The 18,785-nt window shown below is 41.0% G+C and overlaps 1 protein-coding gene across 14 annotated transcripts in view; it reads right to left on the bottom strand.

The window, feature by feature from the left end:
- The window catches only part of LOC146675136 (receptor-type tyrosine-protein phosphatase delta-like), a 419,238-nt gene that overhangs the window by 319,221 nt on the left and 81,232 nt on the right, over positions 1–18,785 (bottom strand). The window contains exon 1 of one of the 14 annotated variants that reach the window (XM_085400210.1): positions 11,817–11,929. The exons of the other annotated variants lie outside the window; for them this stretch is intronic. The gene's annotated coding sequence lies outside the window, so the exon portion shown is untranslated. Of the gene's footprint in view, positions 1–11,816; positions 11,930–18,785 lie in introns of those variants that run through there. 14 annotated transcript variants of the gene reach the window in all.

Genomic DNA, 18,785 nt, shown 5'->3' with positions numbered 1-18,785 from the left:
TGAAAGTTGACCTTAACATTTGTTATGCTGAGAAGTTGTTTTCTTTTTCTTTTCATTACTTAATGGCAATGGTAATTATTTACTAGACAGAGTCCTTCATAGCGTTCATAATCAATGGGGAGAATAAAAGCTACACAGTTTGCATTGACTGTGTGCAGATCTACATCCACAGATATTCCCATTTGTAAAGAAATGTTCAAGGTGTATATCAGTACACTTGGCATTTGCTCATGAACCTCACTTAAGCTGTGGGCATGTATCTCAAACCTTGTTTGTAGCCTCAAGCAATGTTTGTCAAGACGCATTATCACCAGTTGGCTGTAGTAAAATAATGTTTCACTGCTAGTTAGGAAATGTGTAAACGCTACACTTCCTAGCATGTGAGAAGGGCAAAAAAGTGGCTTGGAATAACGTATTTATGTTAGTGAGTAAACTTGAAAAAAATGTAGCTGTAGAGAGCTGTCGTCTCTTACAAATGATGATAGATTATATCAAATATTGATATTTTAATAGAAATGTTAAAGTTTCATCAGAGACATTGCTAATCCAGACTATCACAACTATCATGTTGTAAGCTTTGTGCCATATCGCATGCAAAAGACTTTGACCTCGAAGAGATAGCCAGTTAAACTGACCAATTGGAAGTGAGTGAGCCTGGATGTCTACCTGTTGTGGAGTTCAGAAAATGCCACTTCTACTCATTGCTCATTCTGGACGATGCAAGACCCATTATTCTTGCAGTCATTACTAAGCAGAATGTCAATAGCTTATTAGAGAGAGAGAGAGAAAGAGAGAGACATGGGAAGGGAGATGGATGTATGGAAGAGTGAGGGAGCAAGGTGGGAGGACAGAGGAAAGGAGGAAACCATCAACAGAAACCTGCAACATACACAATTTCTCCCTCAAAATCCCAACAAGCCATTCCCGAAAGATTCACCCAGGTCAAAGCTTAGTGTTTTAGCAGACATGCGACAACAACAGATGTTAAGTTCCATGTTTGTGCCTTAATTTGTTTTTAATGGGTTGATAATGTGCCAACCCCCACATATTTCCCAGGCTTTTACGTATATCCCCAAGCAACACGGACGTCTAACGAAAAATGCCGTTAAATCCTCAGAACGCATTTTCATCTGCGCCCGGTTGCATTAACACCAAGAAACGTCACATAGCAATGACACGACCTCCCTTTTCCTCTGCTCTGTCGCTCTTTCTTTTCTTTTTTCCCCCCGCTCTTTCTCTTACTCTCGCTGTTTTGCTCCCGTGTCTGTTTCTCTCACAGCATTGTGCAAATGTTTCTCTTGTCTAAGGAACCGTTCCATATGTTTGCAATCACTCTGGCTCCCTTGCCTGCACAGATCATTTAGCAAGCTCTCTCATACATTTCAATTAAGCCCACCTAGCGCAGCCACAGACACGGGAAAGCAATATTGATTTCTTGATATCCTGTGCGTGGGTCGGCCCAAATTAACGCTTGTACTGGGGAATATGATATATCCATAACAATTCACTTGTGTTTGTCACCATATGTGTGATATGTTGCATGATTGTTAATACGCGGGGAAATGGCAAGTATTTAACTAACTTAAAATCATGTCACTGTCAATGCACTGCAGTGGACGTCAGTGGATACAAACATGAGAGAAGAAAAAACTCTGTTGCAAGTGCTGCTGTATAACGTTCCCTGCAAAAACGAGCATTTATGTCTTTAAGCCACAAAATCTGCCTTCGTCCTGATATATACTCATGATTTAATCATTGCCAGCTTTTAGATGGGTTCGGTTGTGGTTTGTTGGGGGAGCAGCTACTTAATGTTGGCTGTCAGTCAGACTCTACCACCTCATCCATTCATGGCTCTCTGTTAAAGCCCCGAGAGAGTGATCATTCAAAGTTCAGGAGATAGGGATATTACATCAAAGTGCTGATGAGACTTTGGAATCTGGGGACAAGGTTGTTTACACTTAAATTCTACATGCTCTCCAACTCTTTATTACTACTCTTGCTTAAAGCTCGGATAGGATACACACTTTTGCCGCCATCGAGGAAAACAAATCCATAAAATACTGAATGGAAGTCTTTCAGGAGATTGTAATTCAAGTGTTCTGAGAGGGAATTCGATTTCTGCACTTCTTTACAGTTTTTTAATTTTTAAATCTAACATATTATTTGAGAGTTTAAACCTTTAAGACCTACCATAGAACCAAGTCCGGCAGAGCTTATATTTTATTTTTACATGCTGTAGTGCCGATTTTGGGAGCATTTCAAGTTGATATACATCAATACAACTGTTATAGCCCAAATTTTAATAATATGTCTGCATTAAGTGCATAGTAATTACATAAATTGCAATAAACTACAAAAAAATGTAAAATCATTTTTGTTTTTTTAACATATATTTCTAGTTAGAGAAATTTAAGAGGCTTATCCCTCAAAACTGTAAATACAAAAAAGATGCACAAAATATTTTCCCACCACAGGAAATTTATTTTAAGTGTCCTCATAGTTTTATTTTTGAAATACACCAATTTTTATATACTGCAGGAAAAACGAAAATAAATATTATAATGCAAATTTCCAAAAATAACAGCATATGCATCAAAATAAACTATTTCCAGCAGTGCAATATGAGTCCTAAGCATCCCAGAAACGACACAGAAAGTCATAAAGTCAAACATAACTTTTTAAAACACAAGTATAGGCTCATAAGGCTCCGATGGTAAAAAACTACATTTCCGCAAAATGACGTCACTTCCGGTTTCGGCCAGGACATGGCGGACATGCGATAGTTCGCGCTGATGGACGTAGGAAGTGTTACAAACAGCTGATTGGATCGGCAAAGCGTGTTTCCGGAATATTGTGTTTTTGTTGCTGCAAGTGCTTTTTATGCAGTTAGAAGGAAACCGTGACCTGGGACAAGCTGATGGCATAAGATGTAAGTACAACTGCTCCGGTTTCATATGCAAAAAAAATTATTGCGCTAGCTTACGTGGTTGCAGAGCTACCAGGATTTAGAAATAGTTAAGCAAAACTGAGCGTGCCCGCTCTGACCGGCTTTAAAGGGTTAACCAACTGGATATCTATTCAGGTCACTATCAAAAATCAGAAAAAATAATCACAATTTTCTTTCAGACACATGACACATAAACAGATTTCCCCAGCATAACGTAGAAAAACTAGTTCAATAATAATCTTGTTTTATTGTCACAAAAAGTCGCGGCTTATTTGTTTACACTCTGCCCAACTCTACTCAGAACAACCGGTGCTAACAGCTGGTTGAAAAACATGCGACGTCATCACTGAGAGATCTGAATGGTGTTTCTTTTGCCTCTTCTTTATACATTTTTTAATTTATCAGCTATTATAAATGCAGATATATCAGTGATTAACTGATAACCCCATTAAATATTGGACTCAAAAGCTTATACCTTATCATACTTCTGTATTCAGAAAAGGTCTTGATCCTTTTTTTAATATAGTTTTTTGCCTGCTATCTAAAACAAGTTAATGACTGAACTATCATGGCTGTCCAGCCATTTCTATGAACAGCATACAGTATATTGTAATTAATTTTAATGCCTCTAATATCTAAAGACATTCCACCCAGACTACCCTCTAGGTTTCACCACATAAAAGCCTGGCCAGCCTCCATGCACTTCCTTTGCATACAGATTATATCAAGCAAAGATATCCATGAATGTTATTATGAATATACTATAAATAGTATATCCCAACTTCTTCTATAGAGATATAAAGGGGATGATATATAGTAACGTAGTGGCATTTAATTGTGTTACTGAGGTCATTTGTAGCTAATGTTGAATAATTGTTCCAGTCAGCTAGACGTCTTGGCACTGCCCTCTTATAAAGATACATGTCCAGCCTTGCGGTTTATCACTGTGGGTTAGATCTATGGGAGGGGGCAGCACACATAGAGTCTGACATTTCCAGTAATTATCTTTATGAAGATGGGAGGCCTCTCAATTAGAGTGGTGCTTGATTAAAAGTAATGGTGCTCCCTCTCAGGCCAGTGGCAAGCTGACAGCCGTACCATCAAGCTCCTTTTTAGCTGGCATGGGACACTCTGTGACCTTAAGCAAATGATATTCTATCTTGTACAAAGAAAAACAGTTAAATTAGAAACTGGTATCTATTTAATGTCAAGATAATATGTAAATGCACGTTTCTAGGAGGAGTCACATGGTAGATATCTTGAGTCCTTTTTACTTTATCCTTTATTCCTTATGTAATGAACACTAAAGCAACTATGGTTTGACTTTATTATGTTTAATAAGGCAAATATGAGCACATTGTTATCTTTCCTACAACCACAAATTCAAGTTTTTTTTTGTTTATAACAACACAGCTTCACGTGAAGGCTGTGTCGTACCTCCCTGCGTAATGACAGTCTTAATGGAAAACAAAACTGGCTCTCTCGGGAGTGTGATGGTCAGGCTGGCCATTACAGAGTCACTCAATAGCAGCTGATTGACTCGCTCCCCTGCTCCTCTATAAGCCTGTTAAGCGGCTACTCAGCGTCAATGCAGTGCTCTGGGCACTGGCAGTATCCCTGGTCCTTGCTGCTATAGGCCACTGGATAAAGTGCTTACCTTGATTTAGTAAACTAAACAGCTGTGGACCTCATTTGGGATTGATAGGGATATATATCATATTACGAGAGAAGATGTGAAAAAAGTCAAGGAGGCCGCAATACAAGCACGAAATTTCAAAGGATACAGCCGACCATAGGATTTTTAAGACCGATACTGATATCTGTTTATCTGATGGCCCTTTTTTTAAAATTCAGGCACAAGACTTAAATAACATTTGTTATGTGTTGTTATTTATGAATTCTTACTAGAATAATAGGACAATGCAGTTTAAAAATAAACTAATTTTGCTGTTATAAGAATTCTGGATTACTCGTGTTGCTAACACGGAAGTCGCAGAGTGCCCTCTGGTGGACAATTACTGAACAGAAACCTGAAAGTGAAGTGCGTTCCTTCCTTTTCTTTGCTTTTTATATTTTCATTTATCAGACTTTTTAAATGCTGATATATTTGCAATTAGCTAATGTTTGCTAAAAATGTACTATGTATACAGCGAAGCAGCTAACACAAACTAGAACATGATAGATAAAAATTGTTTGTTTCAAGGATTAAGTTAAGATGCTAATGTGACAGCATCACGGGGCTACCACAGATTACAGAACGAAGCTTCAAATGCTTACTGCGTGAAGGTTTAGGGACAATAGAGACTGTTATTAGCTGAAGTCATAGCCATGTCCCTGCCCATGGATGCAATTAAAGATGAGTGCTTTGTTACATGCTGCATTATTATGCTGCTAGTACAGCATTGACCATGAAATGGTGCACCTTGTCTGCAATAAAACTTAGATACACTGTTGCTTTAGCATGACCCCTGATTTGTATTGAAGGCCAGGTTTGTGCCAAGGAAACACTCCTGGGACCATTATACTGCTGTGTGGCTCGTTTGCTAGAATGCAGGATGAAGCCATGGGCTGGTGCAAAATTTGGTTTATAACATTCAGCATCCTGTGCAAAAGCTTGATAAAAGAAGAAAAGTGGATTTAAATTCTTTGGCGTTAGCTTGAATGATCCCGGTTGATGTCTAAATATACTGTTTTTTATATCTCAATGCCAAGTTTTCCCCACAAAATCTGCTGCCTTATTTATTTTTCTTTCTTTTGAGGCGTTGTGTGAAATTTAAATAACATAGTCTGTGAAGGAAAACAGCTATTTCTGCAATGTTGCCACACTGTCATTGTCACCACTCGCATCATGCTGGTGTTTGTTAAAATAGTGCATGAATTTCTCTTTTAAAAGCATTTCACATTGATGCGTGTTTTGGTGATTTGACTGCACACCTATGGTGTAGAATGTTTCCTGAGGTTTCCCACTGTACGTGTGGTATAAAACCATACCCTGCCTCACACAAACAAACAAAAAAAGCCTGTTCAATTGTGATTTAGTGAAAAGTAATATCTTAATGTTCACCCACAAATATATAGACATGCATGCGTGCACACTGGGAGATACAGCGGCACACTTTCTGTCATTCCTTTCTCCATTTCCCTTGTTCCTGCAACTTCAGGGACAGTCAACATATATTTCCCCAGCGAGACAGCCACAGCTAAAACTTCATATTCTTCAGCGACCGCGCGGCTGAGGAAAGAGATGGCTGCAGGACATCAAGAGGAAGAGTCAAGGAGATGGATGGATGGATACATAGATCAATGTATATACATATATACAAGCTACAAGCTATTCTTCAATACTTCAAGCTGAACTCGCTAGCTGATATAAGTAGGATGGTTCAGTTCGAATCAAACAAGGCCAGAGACTGGAGCCAAGCATTCTAAAATAGAGCCGAGCAAGACCGTGAACCTCTCTTACTTGACTAGTGTTTGGCTGTCCTAAAACACTGAACTGGCTAATGACACCCAATCATATCAGTGGGAGGAAACAGAGCTTGCCCCTGCATCGTCTGGCAAGGAGGAAAGTGAAAGAGAAAAACTGAAAGAGAGTGAGCCAGAAGCATAAGGAGCCAGAGAGATGCAGAAACAAGAAAAATAAATAACAAGAAAACAAGAAGAAAAAAGCAGACCAACAACAGCGGCTCGGTTTAGCCTCGCAAACAGGGACACAAAGAGTCAGAGATGAAGATACAGACGAGTCCCACACATAACTAAATGATCATCATTCAGCGTACTCTTTGTAGTTTCTGTGGACAAAGCAGTGCTTTATAATACCCACATGTAGGCAAAATTAGTGAGCTGTTTTGCCATTTTTTTATTTAGTTATTTAACTAGGCGGGTCTCATAAAAACACAAAATATTCAGTACATTTTATAAAAAAAAAAGAAATAGAATAAATCTGAATAAAAGCTGTTTTTATGACACAAATGTCAAAATTTCCGATTCTCAGCTTGGCAGGTGAGAGGGTTTGCTACTTTTTTTGTGTTCTGTTAGGAAGTAGCATTGGGCATTTAGTAACTGTGACATTTAGAGGCACATAATTGATGGCAATTATGGTAATATCAATCCATCCATAATCATTATGACAACAGCATTTGAATCACAGAGAACATTGTTAAAACTAGGAAAACCCAAAGCCACGTGAAAGCTTTCCAAACTGGTTCCACTGGTTTAAGCATCTTTAGACACTGGTTTTCTTTATACTTGATAACACTTCATCGTTTCTTGACTTGCTTAGATTCAATAATGACACGCTAACACACACACAAACGCGGTTTTAAATAAGTTTAACACTTTGTTAAAGTTGTGTCCCTGCCCATAGACACGTCAAGAGATGTATATGTGTGAACACTGAAACAGACAAAGCATCCCACTCACAATAAGTTGATTCCGACTGATGGAGATAAAGAAACGAAAGTCAGATTATCCAGTGAAGGAAACCATATGTGTGTACGTGAATGTGCGCATGCGTATGGTTCGACGAAGCCTGGTAGTAAGAAGGAGGAGAGAGAAATGCCATCTGAGCCAGAAGCGTGGGAGCCAAGGCCTCACATAATACTTGAGGAAATGCATCGGCAACAAAGAGGAACCAGATGTAATACACTCATGAATAAATATGCTGAGGGCTGGAATTGATCATTAGTGCTATCTGGAGGAGGTAAAAAAAGAAAAAAAGAAACAAGTATGAACAGAGCCCCTGCAATTTGGTGAGTGGTACTGAAGCATGTGATGATCCTTGAGAGATGCTTTCTATTGTTGGTGATGGTACTTTTTGGTTTTTGCCTCTGCAATCTGATTACTGTCTTTTTTTGTTCTATGTAAGTACTATTAGCCAAATAAAAAAGTGTCCCAGCTTTACAGTGTGAATTATAATGGTAGCTTGTGCATTGGTTTGTGTATCTCTACTATTTTTTCTCATACATTATGGTGATGCAAGCACAACATAAGCCACTTCCTCATAGTGCACCACTTATACTTTGTTTCATGCTGCACCAAACCTAAGCTGGACATAAATGCTCCTGGGCCCTCGTGTCATACGCTGTGATGTAAAGCCAGGGAACAAAGGTTGTCCATAGCCTGCCTCAGCTAAAGCGTGGAGCAGCACGGTTCTTAATTGGCGCTCTGATTAGAGCGGGATCTGGGCTTTGGGACCCACAGCGCTCAGCAACACTGTCTTCCCTGAGATGTAAGGGTGTTGCTCCTGTCTGTCTTGATTAATGACCTCTCCCTCTGACCTCTCCTGCGATTCCTGGCAGGCTCCTCGCTGAAGCCAGCTAAAGCAAAAAGTGTATACAGTTACAAAAGCAAGCTTACGTGTCTGTTTGCTGGAGCTAGTATACATGCAGCCATGTAGTTGGGTTTAATGAGTAGAAGAAGTAGGGCAGCGACTCTGTTCGAAAGGGAAACCAAGCTTGTTGGCCATCGCTGACGGCACACGCGCACCACAAACACGTGCGCACTCTAACTTGCATTCATCATCCTGCAATGGGTGCTCAAATGAAATATAGATGACCTGAAATGCACCTGTTGCTAAGCATCTGCGGGAAACTGAAACAAACACTGCACTGCATATTCCCCACGCAGCCCTATTTTGTCATTGGGTCAGCAGCATTTCTGTTAGCTGTTATTTATTCTAAGGTTCCAGTAATAAATCTCATTCCCTTACGCTGATGTACTTGTACTTTGGGCACCAGTGAGCATGAGGCAATATGCAAATTGAGAAGTTGGAGAGCTTTCTTTGGGGCAATCAAACGGCCTACTATGGAATATTTAACTGGTAAATAAACTGCAAGAGATGCAAAGAAATCCAGTTTACTTTCAGTCTTCTAGTATCCCATATTCTCCAGGGAATTTTGAGGTTCTCTTTAATCTCATCCTTAAATTAAAGAATATCAATCACTGTATGATGCATAGTATCATTATGTTGGTTCCGGTGTAGGTATTTAGTCGGCGTGTAAAACTGTATGACCGTCTCTATTCCCATGATACACTGCATCACTTTTTGTTGTTGTTTTTACGTAAGGCTCTAGACTCAGTAGTAAACTGGTTGGGTTATAAGATCTCGTTAAACAAATTCACACTGGTTGGACCGACACCAGCGTTACTCTTGTAAGAACAAAACCAATACAATAGCGCTCCAGAAGTCATTCATTCAAGATAACCTTGGGGTCGCCCCGTCTTAATAAAGACTGCTTGGACTAATTTAATTGAAAGAATCTAAACTGCCCATAGCTATGAATGCGAGTGTGAATTGTTGTCCGTTTCTCTGTGTTAGCCCTGCAACAGACAGGCAACCCGCCCAGGGTGTACACTGCCTCTCACTCTATGACTCTAGTCCCCCCTTAACCATGAATTGGAAGAAGAATAACAATGGATAGATCGATGTTCATAATGTTCAACGGATTTAGAGCAACTTCCAATTCACCCATCCTCTTATCTTGATCTGGGCTGCGGAAGTAATAGGGTAGGAGGGTGGACAGGTCACCAGACTATCACATAGAGACAAACAAATATTGGCACTTTAACACCTTTGGGTAATTTAGAATCACCAATTACCCTTACCTTAATAACTGCATGACTTTTAACTGTGGAGGAAACCAGAGTACGCAGAGAGAGCCCATTACAAACTTGGCCAGATTGTGAATTTGAACCCAGAACCTTCTTGCTCTGAGGCAACAGCACGAACCACCGTGGCATTGAGCTGTCAATACAGATTTAACAAAAGTAGGAAAGCTATGCTTGATGCAGAATCTTTATGGTTTTGTCCTTGACAAGTTAGACCATAATAAATAGTAATACATATACGTGGTGTGTGTATGGTTATCTGCCTCTTATAACCAGGTGATTTCCCTGTGGTTTGACATCTCATGTGATCTTGACAATTTCGTGAGTCCAGGCAACTAACAATCCATTTTTACAGATATATTGGTATCAGCACTGACAAACAGAAGAAACACCCTTCAACAATATTATGAGAGTTTACGTTGTTGTGCTTGTCCACCAGAGGGCACTCTGCAACTTATCTGTAAGCGACATGCGTTTAGAACAAGCAGCTTATCTGAGAATAACCAGGCAGAACGTAAAGGCGCAGTGACTACTTGTAACAATTGTAACTAGTAATAATAAAGTTATTCATTTACTCCATTTCAGGGTAACGACTCATAAATCACTATACATATCAGGGAAATCTGTTTATGTTTTGTGTGTCGGAAAGAAAGAAAAATGATTGGAAGCTGGATATCAGCTTTTTAAATCACCAAATATCAGTGATGATATTGGTCTGAAAAATCATAAATCAATATGCTTTTCTCTGATAACAGTTTTATAACTGTAGCCTTGTCTAGCAAAAGCATCGACAGCTCCACTGTCTGTCAGCGCATCATAGCAGACACGTACACATCCAACCAACGGAGTGGTCGAAGAATTGGTCCGATTTCCTTCATCACCTTCTGACACAGAAATAAAATGTGTTGTGTAACAGGTAAGGACACACAACTGTTTAGCCATTATGTAAGCAAATTCAGAAAATGTGAAATCCACTGTATTTGCCTTGAGACAGTAACACACACCTAATAAACACAACCTCTATCACAGTAAAAGGAAAGAGCCTTCATCTGTAACGGTGTACACCACCTCCTCCAACCCCCACCTTCTATCCCCTCACCGCTAATTATCCAGAAGATGGATTACATCATGGGATCTAATAGAGAGAGGCACCATTACACAAAAACCACACCAGAAAAAACACACACACTTCCCCCAAGCCCTCATGAAATCACTCAGCTGAGCTGCCAATTTAGTTACACATTCTTATTAACCAAAAAGGTAGAAGCCACTCACTGTCATCACTCAAAAACGTGAACAATACCAGTCAAGCCTTCCTATTGTTAAGATGGATGGTGTTCCATGAAATAAAGGGGCATATTTAGGATAAAATACAATACATGAGTTTGGAGTGGCATATTTTGAACTGTTAAAATCCTAGGCGATAAATACGGCGAGCATACTGCATGTCATATATTCCTTTAGAATTCTGGCACGGGTTGTAACTTTTAATAAACCAAAAATAAAACTGTAACTGCTACAGTTCTGTTTGTAGACCAAAGAAGATGCACTTTGGTTCTTATATACGGCTTTTCTCGCTCAATTTACCATTTACCCTGGTGAAGAAGGGACATTTTAGAGAAGTGAAGTGCCATTTACTATTATTGGTCCTGCTTCTGCCACCTCTACCATGATGCTGTCCTCCACGCTAATGTGATTATTTGAAAATCACCAGAACACTGCTGGAAAATAGCAACGGGTTGAAAGAAAAAAAAACCTTCCCCCCCCCCCCCCCCCCCCCCCCCCCCCCCCCTTCATCTTCTTTTTTGTCAAAGGTAGGATTGGCAACATTTAAAAAATCTCTTTTTCCCCCAACCAAATCCTCAACTTCTGTTGCCGTAGTAACCAAGAAAGGGTGAGTGAGGGGGGGAAAAGAAAATCAACATACAAAAACCTCATGTGAAACCACGATGTTGAAAAACTCAACAAACTTGGCCAGAGATTTTTATTTATTTATTTTTTCTGATGCCCCAAGGCAAAAATGACATGCATGACAAGTCGGTATACAGACTTGTTTATCACTTCAGAGCCAAGGCAGAATGCATAATGTATTGTGTTTGCTCTGTGCTGCTGTTAATTCATGCTGTAACTAGCTCTCCAAAAAATAAATAAAAAAATACATTAAAGAAAAAAACTCTTCTTAGAGGAAGGAAGTCAAAGCTAAGCTGTTTGCAAGGAGTCTGCTCCAGTGATGATATAACCCATGTGGGGAAGTACTCACCAAGATCAAATCACCTCCTGTGGCACTTCACCATATCTAGCCTCCTTTCACTCATCTATTATCTCTAACTTTCTCTCTGTCTTTGTATCCCTACTTTTTATAACTCTCTCCCCTTCACTGCCTCTCTGTCCCCTCTATCCCTTTAATCCCCTTATCCTTCGCTCTTCTCCCAGATGAGGTGGTCTGGCCCTGGCCTGGCTATTTCACTCCCTTCTAATCACTGTCCCTCCCCCTCCAGTGTCACATGATTTGCACACTTCATGAACTGGAACGTCTCCACGGCTGGTATTCCCCTTAGCGTTCGCCCAATGGGCCGTCCCCTGTGCTCCCGTGCCACCTTGAACACATCATCGGCCCCGATGACCGTGAACGCGGGAGGCGTACGCATTTGCGCACACGCCGCCATGCTCAAAATAATAATAGTGCTCGCCTCGCTTGCTCTCACCCTTTGTGCCTCACAAAAAGAGCGATCACAGGCACGCTGCCTAAGTTGCCACGGGCTCTCCCTCGCTCTCACATGTGCGTACATCCTGTCGGGGGACTACATGTTAGATGAAGTTTGAAGCTTGATGATCATCATCAGAACAGTCAGAGACGTCTACCTATGTGTTGGGGGAACTAAGCTGCCACTGTCTGTGTAGAAAGCATCTATGGATGAAGTCAGACATTTATTCCCACGTCGAATAGTGGAGGAGGGGTACCACGGCTAATCATACGTATGTCAGAGAGATACTGAATCCTTCTTTCCTAAAGCAGAGTAAACTGGCTGACTTAAAGCTGAATATTCCATTGCATGCTGTAGTCCCGTCAACGAATGGCTCCCATGCATTTTTCACAGTCCAACCAGTGACCTCTGGTGCTAATTCACCAGTAAGCCATTCACCAAGGACAACAGTCCCCAACGGGCTTAGTGCAGGATGCCTGCTTGTGTTTTTGTCACAGTGGGGAGGTCTGAGTCATTGTTCACTTGGCCTAAGCCAGTTTTGGCCAGGGAGAGTCAGGCTGATAGGATGCACTGGAGAATGCTGCCTGCCTCATGATCCAAGGGCTGGCCTAATTTGTAATTACCTTCTGCAGTGTTCTGGAAGACTGCAGTTTGTGCTTGTCCAGGATGTGGATTATCTAGTGTACTGAGATGGCAGGGTCATGTACATGCGTGCACACATGCACGCACAAGCACATCCACACTCCCCTAGCAAGAAACTGATGACTTTCCACAGCCTAGCACCTGATTGACTGAGGCAGCCATGTTCGTAATTCGATTTTCCTGCCATGGTATTGTTAAATTTTTAATCAAACCTCTGTGTGCTACCTGCATTCCCCACAATGGATTACATTTAATTGTATAAATTGAATTTGGAGCTAAGAACGAGTGAAGAGTAAACTTGTATCTAGGCGAGGTTACCATCTTGGCTGTTCTGTGCAAGCCTTTGAAGTAGAAAATTTGGTCCACAATCCAGTAGATGCTGTTTTTTTTTTCAGTTTTTCATTAAAAGAAGACGAGTATGGTTATGTAGAATGAATTGAATCAAAATGCTCCACAGATTGTCTGTTCAGTTCATATGGCTATTAAGCGGAATTGCCCTGCTAAACTCAATTTTTAAGTCATAAGACACTCCACTCTATTATGTGTGTGCACATAGGGGAACTGTTACACAGGAATGAGGCTAGGGATTAAATATGGATAAAATAGCAGTTCTGTTAAGTCGAATATGTGAGGGGAAACGAGGATCTCTTGATTGATCTTATCTTGCAACTGCCTACCTTTTGATTTTGAGTGTCAGACAAATTATTTGACTGCACTCGAGGAACTTTAAGTGTAGTAAACCATGCTTATTTATAATTAAACGATTTATAGCGACAGTGAACTGTGTTCCTTTTACACTCCTGCGTTCTACATCAAAGGATGAAGAGAAAAACAATTCATATTTGGCAGGTGGAGCCGGTTAACAGAAATCCATCGGCCGAGTTTAAGAAGCTACGACTGCGTTGCAGACAGTTAGAGAGCGAGGTTCGGAGGCTTCCACCTAATTTTAGATGATCGAGCACCTTGTGTAGAAAGAGGAAGGCACTGACATTGCAGCCTCCGGTGGCCTTAAACCAAAAGCAAATATTGCCAGAGAGAACAAAATAACAGGGGGAGGAAAAGAGCATTACTTCCTGGCAGGGTTGACTTCACACATAAGAAGGTGCATGCTGCTCTACTGGCTCTGACCCACATAGAGGCAGAGCAAGGTCTGAGACACCAACAATAGACATGTACAGTAAACGGGACCGCATCAAGAAGAGAGCGTGATGGAAGAGGTGAACTACCAGAGCATGCAGAAACCTAGGGCGTTTCACTAAAGGGAAGGACTCAGCCCACTGAGAGGGCTTTGTGGCACCAAGTGTGACACAAGTAGCCCAATCAGCCACAGCGCCACAGTGGGAGACCTGGGAAGGAAAAAAAGGAAGAAGAGAAAAATTCCACAAAGTCTCAGTTATAGGAAGTGCGCGATTAAGGAAAGAGGAAAAGAAAACTGTCATAACATATCCAAGTTCTGCTTTGACTGATTGACTTGAGCTTATGAATTTAGATTTGTTTTCGAGTCTCAGTTAACAGGGGCAACAACCGAAACACTTAAGTAATTCTGTTTCCCATCTGTTATCAACACGATTTTTAATGAGTAAAACCTGACAGTGCGTAGTGTTGAAACCTTTAAAGGATGCTCCACGACTGCAATCTGCTGCCTCGGATATTCACAATAACATCCTCAATTGGCCATTTAAGAAAGTGTAACTGACTGTCTGCGACATTCGGGGGTCTGAAAATCCCAGGGTCAGCACTGGGAGCACTGGGAAAGGCATTTAGCTTCTGCACGTGGTCTCGAAGAGAAGATGCTGGCCTTTTGATTCACAGCTTCATTAAACTGAACGCTCTTCACTGCGAACCACCTGAGTCCCGCCTCCTGCTTCAGACATGTTTAGATGCGTAGAAAGGCGATGAACGGCATGCAGGCCGAGAGTAATTTCCATCTTCAGACAAAGAAATAAATAAATAAAAATCAAATGCACCATTTATTTGTTTATTTTTTTGCAATACAAGGAGTGTTTGTCATGCACTGTATTTATCCGCATGTTAATTAGACTGTGTTGATCATTCCGTCATTCCTGTGAACAAGCAATAATGATTATACATGTTTGGATCCCTCGGCAACTGCTAATAATACCACTCAAGGGTATAATTCAATTGGATGGCATAATTGGCACACAGAGAACAGAGACGCTGGGGAATGGGCTCCCTACGGTCCGTTCTGGAATTATAGTGTGCCGGCGCTGGCAGTGAGGTGCCCTTTAGCTGAAGCCTTTTGCCAAGATTCTGTCTAAGCTCTGGGACCCTGATGGCATCGCTGTCACATCACATAGTGCTGTACCCCGTATTTTAAAATCCTTATATCATCCATTTGAATGAAGAAAGCCATGTACAGTACTAATAACAAAATTAGAGAAAAAAAACAATAGATTAAAAGAAAACAGAATTATATTTTCCCCACACGAGACCCTCTGCTTGCCATTAACAATAGCTCGTAATGTCAGAGCTAGACACACAATTAGACAATGTAATCTTTTTCAGACCACACAGGCATTAGGATTAATTTTGCAGTAGACAATACAGGGATGCGCTTCTATTCAGCAACAGTGAAATTATGTCACTTTGAGCACTATCCAATCTGCTGGCATCCTCTCGTAACCTCACAATTATGTTAAGGTTGCTCGTGCCTCTCAGGAGCACAGGGGTGACTTTGGACACGGGGAGGTTACAATGAGAGGTAATTGCCAAAATCCACGGCGGAATAGCATGATCTCGTTCTGACACCGATGGGAGGCAAAAGACAAAGAGCCTTATGAATATTTAAATTGCAATTTTCTTCATTTTCTTCAATTGACCCTTTTTTGGCTTTAGCAGAAGGGAAACACTGAACGGATGAGGGTGTCAAAACTGCAGCATGTAACTCAAGACGGAAACCGGAGCAAAGCATCAAAGATGTAGTTTGTTTTCCGAGACGCGCACAAGACATAATGCACCAGGTCAGATTGCGGAGTGATAAATCCATATTTAAAATAAGCAGTATTTACAGATGAGGTCAGAAGAATGTCTATAGCCACCATAAAACACGGTGGAGGCTCTGTCATGATTTGGAGCTCCATTTCAGCCAGTGTTGTTGGGGATCTTTTCGAAATTTAAGGACTCGTGAACACAAAAAGTACCACCATGCAATATCATCTGGAAAGGCTTAGCTTCTCAGCATGACAATGATCCTAGACACACTGCAAGTGAAGTAAAAGCAAGACTGATACTGGAACAATCTGGGACTCTCCAGTTGCTCTTAGAAGTGAAGAAGCTTCTTGGATGAGAGGTGAAACATCTTCAAGAAACCTAAAGAAGTCCAGACGCTTTTCTTTCCAAGCTCCTTCAGAGACATACGTTCTATGAAATATTGACCACCAAATTTGTACAAATTTAGATTAGTTACTCCATATGACCTGTAATTTTGGTTCATTTTTTGTAAAATTTGGCTTCCTGAGCCTTTTCTCCATGTTTCAATTCCTTATGAATGGCTTTTTGACAGCCACCCTTCAACTGAGATTGATGAGGCTTAAGTGAATGGTAGATGGATCAACTGAAGACTCATTGACATTGTCAGGGCTTCTCCTATTTAAAGTCATGACTTTCAGATACTATTCATCTGCTGTAGATAGTTTTTAGGACAGTCACTCCTTCTTTTGCTGTCCGCTTATCCAGTTTCCTCAAAATTTTCACAATTTTTTAGCTAATAGCTGTTTTGGGAATTTTTCGTAAAAAGACACAAACAAATTACGCTGCCAGAATATTTTATTCTTCGTTGTCTGTTATGTGTAGACACATTGGTTACTGCTTATATGTAGCTTACCAAACAACAAAAACATTCCCTAAAATTGTCAGGTACAAGGACTGAACTGAGGATGAGTGAAAAAGCAGCCAATGTTCCAAAGAAAAAGTCTGAAAGTCTGAGGACTACTGTTCAAGACCACTTTAAAAGAAATGACAAGAAAGTCTGGCTACTTGAAAGCAAAATAGAAAGAAAGAAGGGCAGTTCAAGACTTCTGTATCATGTCATTAAGAATATTCTTTAATTATTATGATTAAGCCCTGCACACACAGAGTAGAAATTTACACATGCAGTTTTTGTTTCTTTTAAAATTTGCTGTCTCATATGATTGCGCCAACTCAAGGACAGACTTCAGTGTCTTTAGTCAAAGGTTTAAAAAACAACAACAACAACAATAATCATATCAGCAAACTGGCAAACTGTCTTGGGTGTACCCCACCTCCTACCCTATAATAGGCTCCAGCCCCCTGTGATCCTGAATTGGATAAGTGAAAGAAAACAGATGGATGGATAGTGTCATGTAGGAACAGCACAATCACAACAATATTACATCCTTTGAAAAGGAACTTCTAAAACCTTTGCGATTATTTGACTTGTATTTAATTGGGTAATGTAAAGTCTCAAGAAAAGCAGACGACTCGCTGATGAACTATTGATTCCTGCCTCTGTTAATCCCCGTTAGCACCACTGTAAATCTAAGTGAAATTCCCTGATTAACAATGTCATGTTTAAAGCACAATCCGAGATTCAGGGCTCCACTAATTTGTGCAATTACTAATCATATCATCTCCATCAGGCACTAATTAGAGCACATGCACAAGAATGTTGGGGCACAGCTGATAAGGGAAAGGCATTAACTGATACATACTGAAAGTTGCAAGCATAATGAGCACAAGTGCCCACTGAGAGCAACGGAAAACTTTGCATGCAAATATAGCTTGAGGTCAAACTGTGTCTGAACACTCAAAACCATATGTCTCTTGTAACAAGCTTTGGTTTATTAAGACATGTAAAAAAATGAAACATTCAAAAATTATTAGGATTTCTGTTCAATGAGTTCACGAAAAACAGCCCAAACCAAAAAAGCAGTAAAGCGGAGTAGGAGTAGCAGTGACTACTGTTTGGTTATTGTTTATGTGAAAAAGAGTCAAATAAACAATGTAGAATAACTGATACATACAAGATTTGGCAAGCCCCTTGCTGATTCTGACAGTCGACCTGCGAGACAGTTGCTTTGCCTCGGTTCGCCGCATCTGTCTGACGTAACATGACTCGCAAACAGGCCCAGCGTGACCTGGCGTGCTCAGGAACACAAGCGCTCTGTCTCAGTGCCACGGCTGCCTCGCTCAGTTGCTAACCTCAGGCGATGCTCCATGTTACCGTCACGTAATGACCCCACCGGGCCATTCGAAAATGTCTTACCTCTGCACATCTCCGCTTATTTAGAATGAAGAAACAAGCTCATTTGCAAATGCATTTGAATCTCCGGGTGCTGCAGAGACGGAGAGAGGGGGAGAGAGAGAGGGCTTTGCCCCGGGCGGCATTTACTGATCGGCGGCCCGAGCAGAACAGATTAGCAGGGTTTCATTCACAAAGTCCAAACTCACTCAGGGGAGATTGCTTGTACCACTGTAAGCATATTGGAATGGCTCCGCAACCGCCGTTCAATTCCTCCCGCGCTCACCAAAATCCCCTTCCTGCCTTGCATTTTTGTGCATAAGCCGTGAATATAAACCGAGAGCGGCACGCTTCATACAAACATCTAATAAATGAAATGCTGGTCGGGAAATAAACTCCATTTGGTTTATATCAACCGAAACCCCCCCACAGTCCACCCCATCAACACTCGCCCGGATAACACAGCATTGTTATTCACCTTAAGACAATTATTTGCCTTCCACAGCTGTTTTGCAGCCGTGTATTGCCAATAATCCTCACAGGCGTGGAGGCCTCCCCGTGCTGTTAGCCCAGCGCAGTGTCACGTAATAAAGGACCGCAAATGCCGCAGGTAAGGCTCAGACACACATTCACACACTTGAACACATTTCCCGGTGAGATA

The sequence above is a fragment of the Rhamphochromis longiceps genome, linkage group LG3 (assembly GCF_057381845.1).
Source record: "Rhamphochromis longiceps isolate RC_006_pf linkage group LG3, R_longiceps_female_GT1.1, whole genome shotgun sequence".
In the NCBI taxonomy this organism is placed as follows: Eukaryota; Metazoa; Chordata; class Actinopteri; order Cichliformes; family Cichlidae; genus Rhamphochromis; species Rhamphochromis longiceps.
This window is presented reverse-complemented; position numbering and strand designations above follow the sequence as displayed.